Here is a 12,920-nt window from a genome sequence, read left to right as displayed (position 1 = left end):
TTTGAATTTAATTCTCTTCCCTTCAGTCACAGCTTCCAGCTTTCTGTCTCTTTCAGATCTAATCGTTTCAGAGGTTTATGTGCAATAAGTTGGTGAAGCTTTTCATACACTTGAGAAGCAGTGAGAATTGAGGGGCTTTGCTGAGATAACTCGTGTAGATCTTCTCTAGAGTGGGTAAAACTGACACGAAGAAAAGTCAGAGTTGGAAAGGTCTACAGAGATATCACGTTGTTGTTAGGTGCCATCAATTTGTGCACAACTAATAACAACCTATGAACTACCAATCTCACCGTGTCCTATCCTGTGCCATGCTCACAATCTCTGACACACTAAAGCCCATTGCTGCAATTATCACGTCAACCCAACTGGTTGAGGGTCTTCCTCTTTTGCTGTACCTCCACTTTCCCAAGCATGATGTCTCTCTCAAAGGAATAACTACTAGCAACATGCCCAAAGTATGTGAGATGAAGCTTCATCATCTTTGCCTCCAAGAAAAACTGACAGTAGCTTCTCCAAGATTTATCTGTTTGTTCTTTTGGCAGTCCATGATACTCAAATGCATCAGTTCTTCTCTTTTCTTATCCTTATTCATTGTCCAGCTCTCCGATACATAGCTAGTGACCACAAAGATCCTTTGCACAACTCTGAACCTTTGACTTCCGCCAAGCTTTGCTCAAAGCTCATGTGGCTTAGGGAAAACAAGTGGCAACAGCAGAAGAATATATTTTATGCCCTGCGTTTATTTCAGCTTCAGCAAACAGGATCATGCCAAGACATCGCCTTAATCTGAGACAGTACCTTGCTTTGCCAACTGTACACCTCAGCTGAAACACTCCAGTACCCAGCAGTCACAGGAATAAAGTCCTAGAGCAGAAGCTCAGAGACAAGAAATTTCCTTTAGAACTGTTAGAGAGAGACAGCCTTCCCTGAGACTTGGACATGGAGCCTCCTGAACTATGAGACTTATCTGTCAATTTGTTGTATTGGGGAATTGCTTGAATATTGCTAATTACTATGTAGCTTCGATATTTGTATTCTTGCTTATCAGTGTTGTAATTAGTACAGCACTTGTCTGTCAGTTTGCAGTACTTGTGGTTTGTTGTGATGTTGAAAGCTATGCCACCCAGTGTTTCAAATGCTAGAGTAGTCACCTTCAGTGTACAGGTTTTAGTGGAGCTCTATATTAAGGCAGAAGTAGGAAGAAGAATTGGCCATCCACTTCTGAAATAACAGGCTTCTAAAAATCTATCACAATGTAGTGTATGACAATGAGACCTGGGACTCATGAGGGGAATTAGCTTTGTTTCCTGGCTCTACGAGGTAAAAAAGGATAAGACTAGTAATCTGAGTCCTCTCTGCTCTGGAATCTAGGAAAGGATGTGATAACAAGGGAGCAGGCCAATGAATATTCTCCCAGGTCGGTAGATATCTCCCTACTTCCCTATAACTTAGGCAAAAATAGCTTTTCCTTCCACCACTGTTGGTGCCACTGGCCCTTTGCAGCTGAAGGAACCAGTCTTGGACGTCAGGGCTGGCATGCTTTGTGTGTATTTGCTAGAGAGAGAAAAAGCTACCTATAGAAACAGAATTCATAAAGAAATAGAAAACAAATACCTAATCAAATAGAAGTGTTTCAGGAAAATGCCACCATTTTTAATAGAAAAGGAAAAAACACTCAAGTACTTCAGAAGAGCAAGGTATAATATACACACAACAACAACAACAACAACACAACTTTCAGGTACTCAAAAAAAATCCCTACTAAAAATTCAAAAGAGGAATTAGAGTAGAGGATAGTCAGTCATTGTTGAGACTCAAACTAATAGTACATGGTCTGAACAAACATTGGTCTCAAGAAGAAATGAAAATGGCCATTAAGTTCATGAAAAGATGCTCATCATTAGTCATCAGAGATATGCAAATCAGAACAATGAGATACCATTTCAAATTTACTAGGATGATGACAAAAATTTCTTTAAAGATAGGCATTATCAAGTGTTGACAACATTGTGAAAGAATTAGAATCTCCATACATTGCTGTTGGGGATATAAAATAATTGAAACAATGTAAAATCAATAAAATAGCTTAGCAAATGCTCAAAAAGCTAAACAGAGTTTACTATTTGACCCAGTAATTGTACTCTCAAGTATGTTATCGAGAGAAATGAAAATATTTGTCTATGCAACATCTTGAACACAGATCATAGCAACATTGTTTGTTGCATTGTTTGTTGTTGTTAGGTGCCCTCAAGTACAATTCATAAAGACCTATGAACAACAGATTTGAACCCTGTCTTATTGTGTGCCATCCTCATACTTTCTGACACACTTGAGCCCATTGCAGAAGTCACTGTGTCAATCTATGTGGTTGAGGGTCTTCCTCTCTTACACCAAGGCTCCACATTTCCAAGGAGGATGTCTCTTTCCAGGGAATACCTTCTTCTAGCAACATGTCTGACATGTCTGAAGTATGTGAGATAAAACTATCATCTTACCCTACAAGGAGCACTCTGGTGCATTTTCTCCAAGACATCTGCTTGTTCATTTTACTATACATAGGATATTCAGTACTCTTCTCCAATTCCATAGCTCAAAGGCATCAATTAGTCCTCTGTCATTCATTGTCCTACTCTCAGATGCGTAGAAAGTGATTGAAAAGACTATGACCTGAATCAGACATACCTTATTCCTCAAAGTTACATTACTACTCCTCAAAAATTTTGAGACATCCCTGACTGCAGACTTTCCCAGTGCAATATATCTCCTGATCTTCTGACTGTTGGTACCAAGGGTGTTGACTGTGGATCCAAGTAAGATGAAATTGCTGAAAACATCAGTTTTTTTCTTCATCTATCATAATGTTGCCTATTGGTCCAGTGGAATTTTTTGTGTTCTGTATGTTAGTAATGTGGAAATTATTGAACATATCATTAAATATCACATGCAAGCAAAATACTGCTGAAGAGCATTCAAAAATGGCAAGAACAGTTAAGTGCATAGACAGGGAATTGCCAGAAGTTCAATCAGGATTTAGAAGAACCTGTGGCACCAGGGATATCATTGCTGATATCAGATGGATCTTGGCTGAACATAAAAGTATACCAGAAGAATGTCTATTTATGCTTTATTGACTATGCAGAAGCATTTAACTATGTGGATCATAGCACATTTTGACTAACATTGAGAAGAACAGAGATCTAGAACACTTAATTGTGCTCATGCGAAATCTATACTTTGATAAAGAGGCTGTTATAGGAATAGAGCAAGGAAACACTATGTGGTTTAAAATTAAGAAAGGTGTGCATCAGGGTTGTATCCTTTACCCCTACCTATTCAATCTGTATGCTGAGCAAATTATTCAAGAAGTTAGACTCTATGAAGAATAAGATTGGAGAAAGACTCATCAATAACCTGTGTGACACAGCTGACATACTTTGCTCACTGAAAGTAAGGAAGGCTTGAGGTATTTGCAGCAAAAGATCAAGGAACACAACCAGCAGCATTGTTTATACTACCTAAAAAGTGAAAACAACTCAAATGTCCATGAATAAACAATAGGAGACTATTAAGTAAATAAAACACAAATACGATTTTATTAGATAATTAAAAAATAATGAAATACTCTTTTTTACAACTGGATGAAACCTGAAAGCATTTGGCAAAGTAAGAAGTCAGAAGATGATGTTTCATAAAGCCATTTATATGAAATGTCCAGAACAGGTAAATCCATAGAGACAGAAAGCATATTAGTGATTGCTTGAGGCTGGTAAGAGTGAAATGGAGATAGGAATAGGGAATGACAGATAGTGGACATGGGGTTTTGTTTTAGAGTGATAAAAATATTTGAACATTAGATTATAGTAACTATTTCATTATTCCGAATAGTATAAAAGCCACTGAACTATACACTTTATGTGAATTATATCTCAACAAACATGTTAAAAATGAAAATTAATTTTCTTGATCATGCTAGCCACATGAAACATGCTCTTGAGAGGATTCTAAGCAAACATCAAATGAGCTACAACAGAAACTTCAGGGAAGGGAGAACAAGAGGAGAAGAAACAGTAATGATCAATGAGCTTTGCAATAATGTGTGAGTTTATAAAATCTAAATGGATCATAATGTATGTCTAAGAATATAAAATATACGTATTAAAAACAAGGAGATAGTTATCTGGGCTAAAAATACTTTAATTTCTGCAAATAGCTAAGCACGGGAGTTTAGTTAGAATATGGGAAAGAAATTCTTTCCAAAATTCTCATTTTACCAGGTTGGAATGAAAAGAAATAAACAGAGTGTCTCTGAGGAGGAAATGTGCACCTTGATGGAGAATAATGGTGTATTGTTTCCAAATAATTCCAGAAATGTATGTTTTCTCATAATTAGACTGGGGTTATGGGTTTTTTGAAAGAATCCTACAGAGGTGAAATGCCCTTCTCTTCATATCTCTTGAGGGCATACATGATAGCTACATAACATACTGATGATGTTAACTTTTATTACTTAGTTAAAGTAGTGTTTGCCAGGTTTTCCACTGTAAAGTTACTATTTTTCTATTCCCCTGCTCTATTATTTAGAAGCTAGTCAATAATTCAATCATACTCTTAAGGGGATGAGTGTAAAAATTAACCTTCACTTATTGAAGGGGGAAAATATCTATATGAATTACTTAGAATGTTTCTGTAATAAAGACTTTTTTCTTCTCTCCCATCTAAAAAATATTTTTTAAAGGTGTAAATATTGGAACCAACAAAGCAGTGACTCCATGGTATACATTAGGAGAGGGGAAAATGTCTAGCCATATGTTGCTTACTAGAAACAAATTTAAACAAATGTAAATCTTAATTAATTGGTTACCTAACATATTTATTAAATTAAAGAAATGGTACTATTTTTAAAAGCAAGAACCAATATCAGACAAGGTATAATTTAAATTTAGAAGTATTAAACAGGAAAGGGGGGCATGGGACATTCATTATGCATCAAGACAAGGCATAAGGCATAATTTGCAAAGACAGTATGAGTCATAAACCTGTGTGTTTGAAGCAATTATAGCAGTTAAGTACTTAAGGGGGAGAAAACCTATTAGCAAAGCAAAGAGAACATAATAAATGCTCAAATACAATGAGAGACTCCATCACATCTTCTTCATAATTACAGACTTAGTAGACAAATAAAGAGCATTAAGGAAATGAATAATCAAATCAGTAAAATTTTATTTAATAGAGTTATAACCAAATCTATCAAAGATCACTAGGGTTTGTTAATTTTTTTTATTTGTCCTTGGAATTTTTCCAAAAGTCAATTCTGTGCTCGGCCACAAAGAAGGTCTTATTTTCTAAAAATTTTAATGAAATGTAATGGATTTAACAGCCTCTTCTCTTCTGTCAAAATTCAATAAATGAAAAGTAAAAAGATGACCAAAAGGTTTAAATTTGAAAATTACAGACATCTTTGGTTCATCATTAGATCAAATAGAAAATCTAAAAAGAAATTATAAACAAAACAGCAGAAAAGGTAATCTTTTAAATATTTTGTGTTAAAACGTACAGACACAAAATAAATGTACTCAGAGGCAAATTAAACCCAAATGCATTCATAAATTAATAATGATGAAAGTGAAAGGAAATTAGTATTATTGTTAATAAGCTTTGAGGTAAACATTATGAGTTTAATTTTCCCCCTAACACTGTGTCAATGTAGTTAGGCCATGATGCTTAACATTACATAATTACTCTTTGTTTTGTGATCTGATGTAGTTATATAATGTGTTCTAAATCCTGGGACTCTCTAGTGACCTTGTGGTAGGGAGTTGCAGTGCAAACCGAAAGACATGCAGTTCCAGTCCAAAAGATGTTTGGCAAGAGAAAGATGGGCAATCTCCTCTCATGAGATTTACAGCCTCTGATAATGACTGGAGGGTCAGCTACGTGTTAGTTCTGACTTGATGGCCGTAAGTGAGTGAATGATGGTTATAAATCTTTACCTGTATGATAATAATGAGGCAAGATTAAAAGCAGTTACATGAATGAAGCAAGGTATAATCTAGGATTAAGTTGTATCTTGAATTGATCTCTTTTGAAATAGAAAAACGTTCAACCTTGCAAGCAGAGTTCAGAGGGACCTTAGTAACATCAAGAAAAGAGATCCAGGAATAGATCCATCCTCTGGAGTCAGAGACCCTGCTGTGTGAACCTCTTAGATTTGAGAAGACTGATGATGTCAACACTCGTGAAATCTGCAATGAGTGACAAACACACAGATATTGAAAAGAGTCAAAGACCTTCCCCTAGAGCAGACAAAAGAGAAAATGTCCCTCAGAGGTGGCATTCTGAATTCAGAATTCCAAGGTGTAGGGTTTTTGTTATTGTTGTGTACTGTAGAGACGGAACCAACTCACAGCTGACCCTCCGGCAGCTTTTCAGAGGCAGTTAATTGCACAGGAGGAGAATGCTTATTCTTCTCTCCCTGAAGCAGTTGGTGGCCTCAATCCTCCTGCCTCTGGGGACTGCAGCACAGCTTCTTGCCACTAGGCCACCAGAGCTCTCTAACCTGTAGGTTTAGGAGACTATCTATTTAGGTTTACAGAGGCTATAAATCACATACCATGGAATCACTGGTGGATTGAAACAGCCAGAGAGCCTCCAAGTTCCAATTAGCAGTGCAACTTCTTAAAAACTACATCACAAGAGCTCCCTTCTATGCTGCCAAAGCTCCTTACATATAAGACTAGAAGTTGGTAAACAGAAAAATAAATTATAATTCAATTTTTATATAAATGACGTTCCTTGATGGAGAAATGATTGAAGTTGCAGACAATTTTCTTTTACTAGGATCCACAATGAGCATTTGTGGTAGCAGCAGTCAAGAAATCAAAGGGAATGCTGTGTTGAGGAAATCTATTGTCAAGGACCTTTGTAAAGTCCTAAAGAGCAAGAATGCACTTTAAAGACTAAGAAGCACTTGATCCAAGTCGTAGTCTTTTCTTTTGCTTCTTATGCATCTGGAAGTTGGAAAATGAAAAAGAAAGATTAAAGAGGAATCAATATTTTTGAATTATGGTGTTGACAAAGAGCATTTAATATAGCGTGAACTGTCAAAAGAAGAAACAAATCTCTTTCTGGAGGAAATGCAATTGGACTGCTCCTTAGTGGCAAGGCTGGTAAAACTTCTCACACACTTTGTCAGGAAGGGGCAGTCATTGTAGAAAGACATGCTGTGGAATGGTAGAAGATCCAAAAAGGAGGCAAGGCTCTCAATTAGATGGACAGACACGGTGACTACATCAAAAGGCTTGAGCGCAGTAGAGATTGTGAGGATGGTTCAAGACAGGGATCTGTTGTTCACAGGGTTGATACAAGTTATAGTGCACTACCAGCAACTTACTTAATCCTGCTATAATAGACATACTACAGTAGATAGCTTTAATAAAAAGATGTTTATTCTTATAAAGTTTGCTTTTAAATGCTATTGAGTCAACTACAATTCAGAGCAACCCTGTGACAAATGGATCTGAGCCCTGTCGTATCCTGTGCCATCCTCATCATTTTCAGCACACTCCATCCCACTGTCACAGTCACTGTGTCAATCCATCTTATTGAGGGTTTTCCCCTCCCTTGCCAACCCTCTATGTTTCCAAGCATGATATCTTTTTCCAAGGACTGGCTTCTTTTAACATGCTCGGAATATGTGAGATGAAGTTTCAGTATGGCTGCCTCTAAAGGAGAACACTGGCTGCATGTTTTCCAAAACATACTTGTTTGTCCTTTTGGCAATTCATGGGATATTCAGCACTCTTCTCCAACACTATAACTCAAAGGCCTCAGTTCTTCTTCTGTCATCCTTATAACAGAATAAGGCACAGGCATGGAACCAGGGATATCATTGTTAATGTCCAGCGTCCAGATACATAGCAAGTAATTGAAAATTTCATGGTTTGCATCAGGTGCCCCTGAGTCTTCAAACTGACACCATTACTCTTCAGCACCATGGAGAGGTTCCTAACAGAAGACTTTCCCAAAGAAATATGTCTTTTGATTTCCTGGCTGCTGGTGCAGTGTTGTGGATTCAAGCAAGATGAAGTCACTTACAATTTCTATTTCTTCTTAATCTAACAAGATGCTGCCGATTAGTGTAGTGGACAATTTACTAATTTTTGTTTGTATAGTCTTGTAACACAAGCTTTGTACAACGTAATAGAAACTAACAAAATTATGAAAATAAGAATTTGGAAAGGAGGCTAGAGGTAAAGTAAATACATAAACCAAATAGATTTTTTCTCTGTTCTGGCAGTAAGTATCTAGAAAATTAAATAAGTAGAAATATTTATCTTGTAATAGTGACAAAAATTACAAAGTCCTTAAGAATAAATAGGAGAGGAGGAAGCACAACAGTGCTATTTGAAAACCTATAAAATTTTAGTTAAAAAATAGCTTCATGAAAAATGTGATACAATATGGGATGGCTATGTAAGTATATCATATTTAGGGTGCTCTGGTGGCCTGGTAGTAAAAAGCTGTGCTGCCAACACAAAGGCATATGGCTCAAACCCACCAGCTGCTCTGTAGGAGAAAGATGCAATCAACTCCTATACAATTTAGTGTCTCTGAAAATCCACTAGAGTGTCAGCTATGAGTCAGTTTGGATTTTAGGACACGTAAGAGCAAAAAATCATATTTACACTTTCAAACTTAAAAAAAGTTATCCAAACAGGAGCACTGGTGGGCTAGTGACAAGAAGCTGTACTGCAATCCCAAAGGCATGCGGTTTGAATTTACCAGGTGTTCTGTGGGAGAAGGATGGTCTATCTCTTTCCAAGCAATTAACTGCCTCTAAAAGCCTGCTGGAGGGTTAACTATGGGTTGGTTCTGACTTGACAGTACACAACAACAACAAAACCCCAACAACTCCCAAAATTACTTCATAATTCTTTTCCATTTTTAGAAGCTCAATGTTTTTAGAAGCTCATTTTTTAAAAAATACTGGATAAAAATGATCTTAAAACTTAACTTAAAAACATCAACAAAGGGCGTTGGCGGCGGCTGCCTGGGGACGAGCTAGCACCGCAGCGCAGAGAGCCAGTCGTGTCCGGCAGGCGAGCAGAGGCGGCGCAGGCAGAGCGGTGGCCGCTACTGGAGCCCGAGCCCGAGCCGGAGCGCTGCCCGCCGACCATGGCCGCCCAGGGCGAGTCCAGCTATCTGGCGGCACAGTCGGACCTGGGCTCCAACAGCGAGCACAGCACCGACTCGCCCATTAAAAAAAAAAAAAATCAACAAACTACTCAAGTTCAGCCAAAAAATAACATAGCACAATAAAGCTACTGTGAACAAGCCAATATGATATTCATAAAAGATGAGAAAAACAGATGAGAATAAAACATAAAATGCAGGAGTAGATTTCCTTTCATATGATAATCTACTATATAACAAGAAAAAAATGATTAATTGTTTAATAAATAGTGCTAGTACCATTTATTAACAGTCTGGAAGAAATCTGTCCTGTCCCCTTTCCCCCCCAAAGAAACCAAAACCCAAAAACCTGGACCACTATCTTAGGTCTTATAGTAGAATGCATTTCAAATTAATTAAAGAATTATATATATAATAAGCAACAAATAAACCATTAAAATCATTCCAGTCAAGCTTAATTATTATGTAACTAACCTAAGGAAAGGGAAGACTTATTGACCATGAATGGAACTTTGGTGTTACAAAGACCAGAGTGATGTATGTGCTTATAAATTCCTATACACATTTATTCATTCAAGATCATTTTTGAGCTCTGCTCTATTCTTGGCATTGTTTGAGGCACTGGAGATGCAGTAAGTAGATTTCTCATGGAGATGTCACTTTGAGAGAAGTCAATAAATAAACAGATAAGTAGATAGCGTATCAAGTGTTGAGAAGTAACATGAAGAAAAAAACACAGTGAAGGGATGGAGTGACCATGTTATTTGTATATACTTGACAGTATATTTGTATATACTTGACAGTGTGGAAACCATGAAGGTATGTCTTTCTTCAAGAGATAAGCTTCTATAATTAGTATTTGCTATTGAATGGCATCACCGAAAGCAGAGTACCAGCACAACATCCATCTGTGTTTCGTTGACTATGCAAAGGCATTTGGCTGTGTGGATCACAAATTATGATTAATTTTGAGAAGAATGGAAATCTCAGAACACTTGTGTTCATACAAAAGATATATGAGAACTGAGGCATAAACTGAGATTTTTACACCAATGTTCATAGCAGCATTATTCACCATCACAAGAACATGGAAACGGGCAAAATGTCCCTCCACAAACGAATGATTTGAGAAATCATGATACATTCACACAGTGGAATACTGTGCAGCACACAGGAGCAATTATTTTGTTAATTATTACCTAACTTGAGAGGGACTAGAAAGTATTATGCTGAGTGAACTAACTCAGTCCCACAAGGATAAATATTGTATAAAACCATTATTATAGAATGAGAATGAGGATCCAAGGGGGGGGAAGGTGGAAGCAGAGGGATGAGGATGTGCGATGGAGGGAGATTAAAAATGGGGTTGTACAATCTGATGGGAGGGTGAGGAGAATTGAAAGAATTTGTTCTTAAAAACAATATATTTAATTTTTGGAAATAAACTAGTAGAAAATTAAAAAAAAAACCCTCTTCGCAAACACCACAATTCAAAGGCAAGAAGGGGGGGGGAAGGTATATTTACACCAGAAAGCTATTCTCTGAATAGATAATAGGAAACATTTCATGGTTAGATATCAGGAAGATAGTGCGTCAAAAATGTGCCCTGTCTCCATACTTTTTCAATCTATATTCAGAACAGATCATTCAGGAGGCTGGGCTTTATGAGGAGTTATGTGGCAACAGAATTGGAGGAAAACTCATCAACAACCTGCCGTATGCAGATGACTCAACCCTACTTGCTGAAACTGAGGAAGACCTGAAATGCTTGCTGCAGAAGGTCAAGGACTGTAGTCTTCAATATGGATTGGAACTCAACATCAAGAAAACAAAGATTTTCACCATTAGGCCAGTTGATAGATGTCCATGGTAGATGGTGAAGAGATGGAGATTGTTAACAGCTTCAGCTTGTTTGGTTCCACAATCAACACTCTTAACAACAGCAGTGAGGAAATCAAAAGACGAATTGTACTGGGGAAATATCTGTTGTCAGGGACCTCTAGAGTACAATGAGCAACGATGTCAGTATAGAAACTAAGGTGCATTGATTCAGGACATGGTCTTCACAATTACTTGCTATGCATCAGAGAAATGGACAATGACTAAGGATGATAGAAGAAGAATTGATACCTTTGAGTTATGGTGATTGGAGAAGACTATTGAACACACTATGGATCACCAAGAAAGCAAACAGGTCTGTCTTAAAGAGGATGAAACTCAGTTTCTCCTTGAGGTCAAGGATTATGAAGCTCTATCTCACATATTTTGCCACATGGTCAGGAATTCCTTGGAGAAGAAAATCATGCTTGGAAGGGTGGAGGGACAGAGCAGGAGAAGAAGACCCTGGATGAGTTTGATTAACACAGTAACTGGGGTAGTAGGGTGTGTCAGAGTAAGTGATACTGGCTCAGAATAGGGCAGGTACATAGGGTCACTATGAGTTGCAAGTGATTTGATGGCACATAACAACAACAATGCCATTGAGTCATGCTGAATCATAGCGATCCCATATGATAGAGTAGAACAGTCTCATAGGCATTCCCGGCTGTACTTTTGTTGTTGTTTGGTGGTTGTTGTTGTTGTTGTTGTAGTGGTGGTGGTGGTGGTGGTGGTGGTGTACCATTGAGTCAGATCTGACTGGTACAAGAGAAGATTGCCTCTCCTTCTTCAGCAGAGCATCTGGTGGATTCAAACTGTACCTTCAGGATTACAGCACAGCTTCTTACCACTAGGACACCAAAGCTTCCCCAGGTTGTATTTCTTCTAGAAACACATTGCCAAGCTTTTTCTACCACAGAATCACTCATAGGTTCAAGTTACTTACCTTTTGGCTAGTAGCTGAGTGCTTAACTATTGTGCCATGAGGGTTCCTTAGTTACTGATAATCGCAAACCATCATGTCTTCCAAATCTACTGCAGCAGTCATGTCAAGACCATTTTCTTCCTGAGCTTCTCCCAGTCAATGATTGAACATAGTCAAGGCTTGCCCTGGGAATTCCCAAAGGTCTGGCTAAGATAGTCTTCTGAGTTTCATTGTAGTCTGAAGTTTTCATTATAGTCTGAAGTTTTCATTAGTCCTTCTCTTTTACCGCATGTCTCATTCTTGCATTGCTGGTACCAGAGGGCCATTACTGCCGAATGCTGCTCCTTTTCTCATATTTTTCTGCAGATCTTCTCCCTTATAAATCTCTTCCACTTCTATCTCAGTCTTTGCTATTTTGAAGACTAACACTGACATAGCCTTTCATGGAAGACCATCCATGATAAAGTGGCATCTCCTTCATCAGAAAACTGAAAGAAATTTAGGAGACAGAGGATATCAAAAGGAAAAATATCTAGACAGAGGAAACCTTAAGTACCGAGGCTGTCAGGCACACATAGTACGTGGAATAATTTAAGTTATTGTTAGCAATTTTTCACTGTCATGAAAACTTACAGCACTTATTAGTATTAGCATACAGCCTCATTCCATGATTTCGGCATTGACCATGTGGTTTTCTTGTCACATGAGTTGAATGTTAGTAGAGATTTGAGTGTTGTTGTTGTTGTGAGCTGTTGTGTTGAACTGACCCTCCAGTAGGTTTTCAGAGGCAGTAAATTGCAATGGCCCTCAGGCCTACCTTTACTTGTTTTTGGTGAAACATTCTTCTAGGTCATGTAACCCTGGTATGTCCACTTGCTGTACAGAGGTAACTCGTGGTTGCTGTGAAGCCGAATACTGTTATCAA

General features: G+C 37.8%; 1 pseudogene; it reads left to right on the top strand.

The window, feature by feature from the left end:
• The first annotated feature begins 5,951 nt into the window (after positions 1–5,951).
• The window catches only part of LOC102849744, an 11,327-nt pseudogene continuing 4,358 nt past the window's right edge, over positions 5,952–12,920 (top strand).

Source organism: Elephantulus edwardii, unplaced genomic scaffold (genome assembly GCF_000299155.1).
Source record: "Elephantulus edwardii isolate Elephantulus edwardi_28Jun2011 unplaced genomic scaffold, EleEdw1.0 scaffold00057, whole genome shotgun sequence".
Lineage (NCBI taxonomy): Eukaryota > Metazoa > Chordata > Mammalia > Macroscelidea > Macroscelididae > Elephantulus > Elephantulus edwardii.
This window is presented reverse-complemented; position numbering and strand designations above follow the sequence as displayed.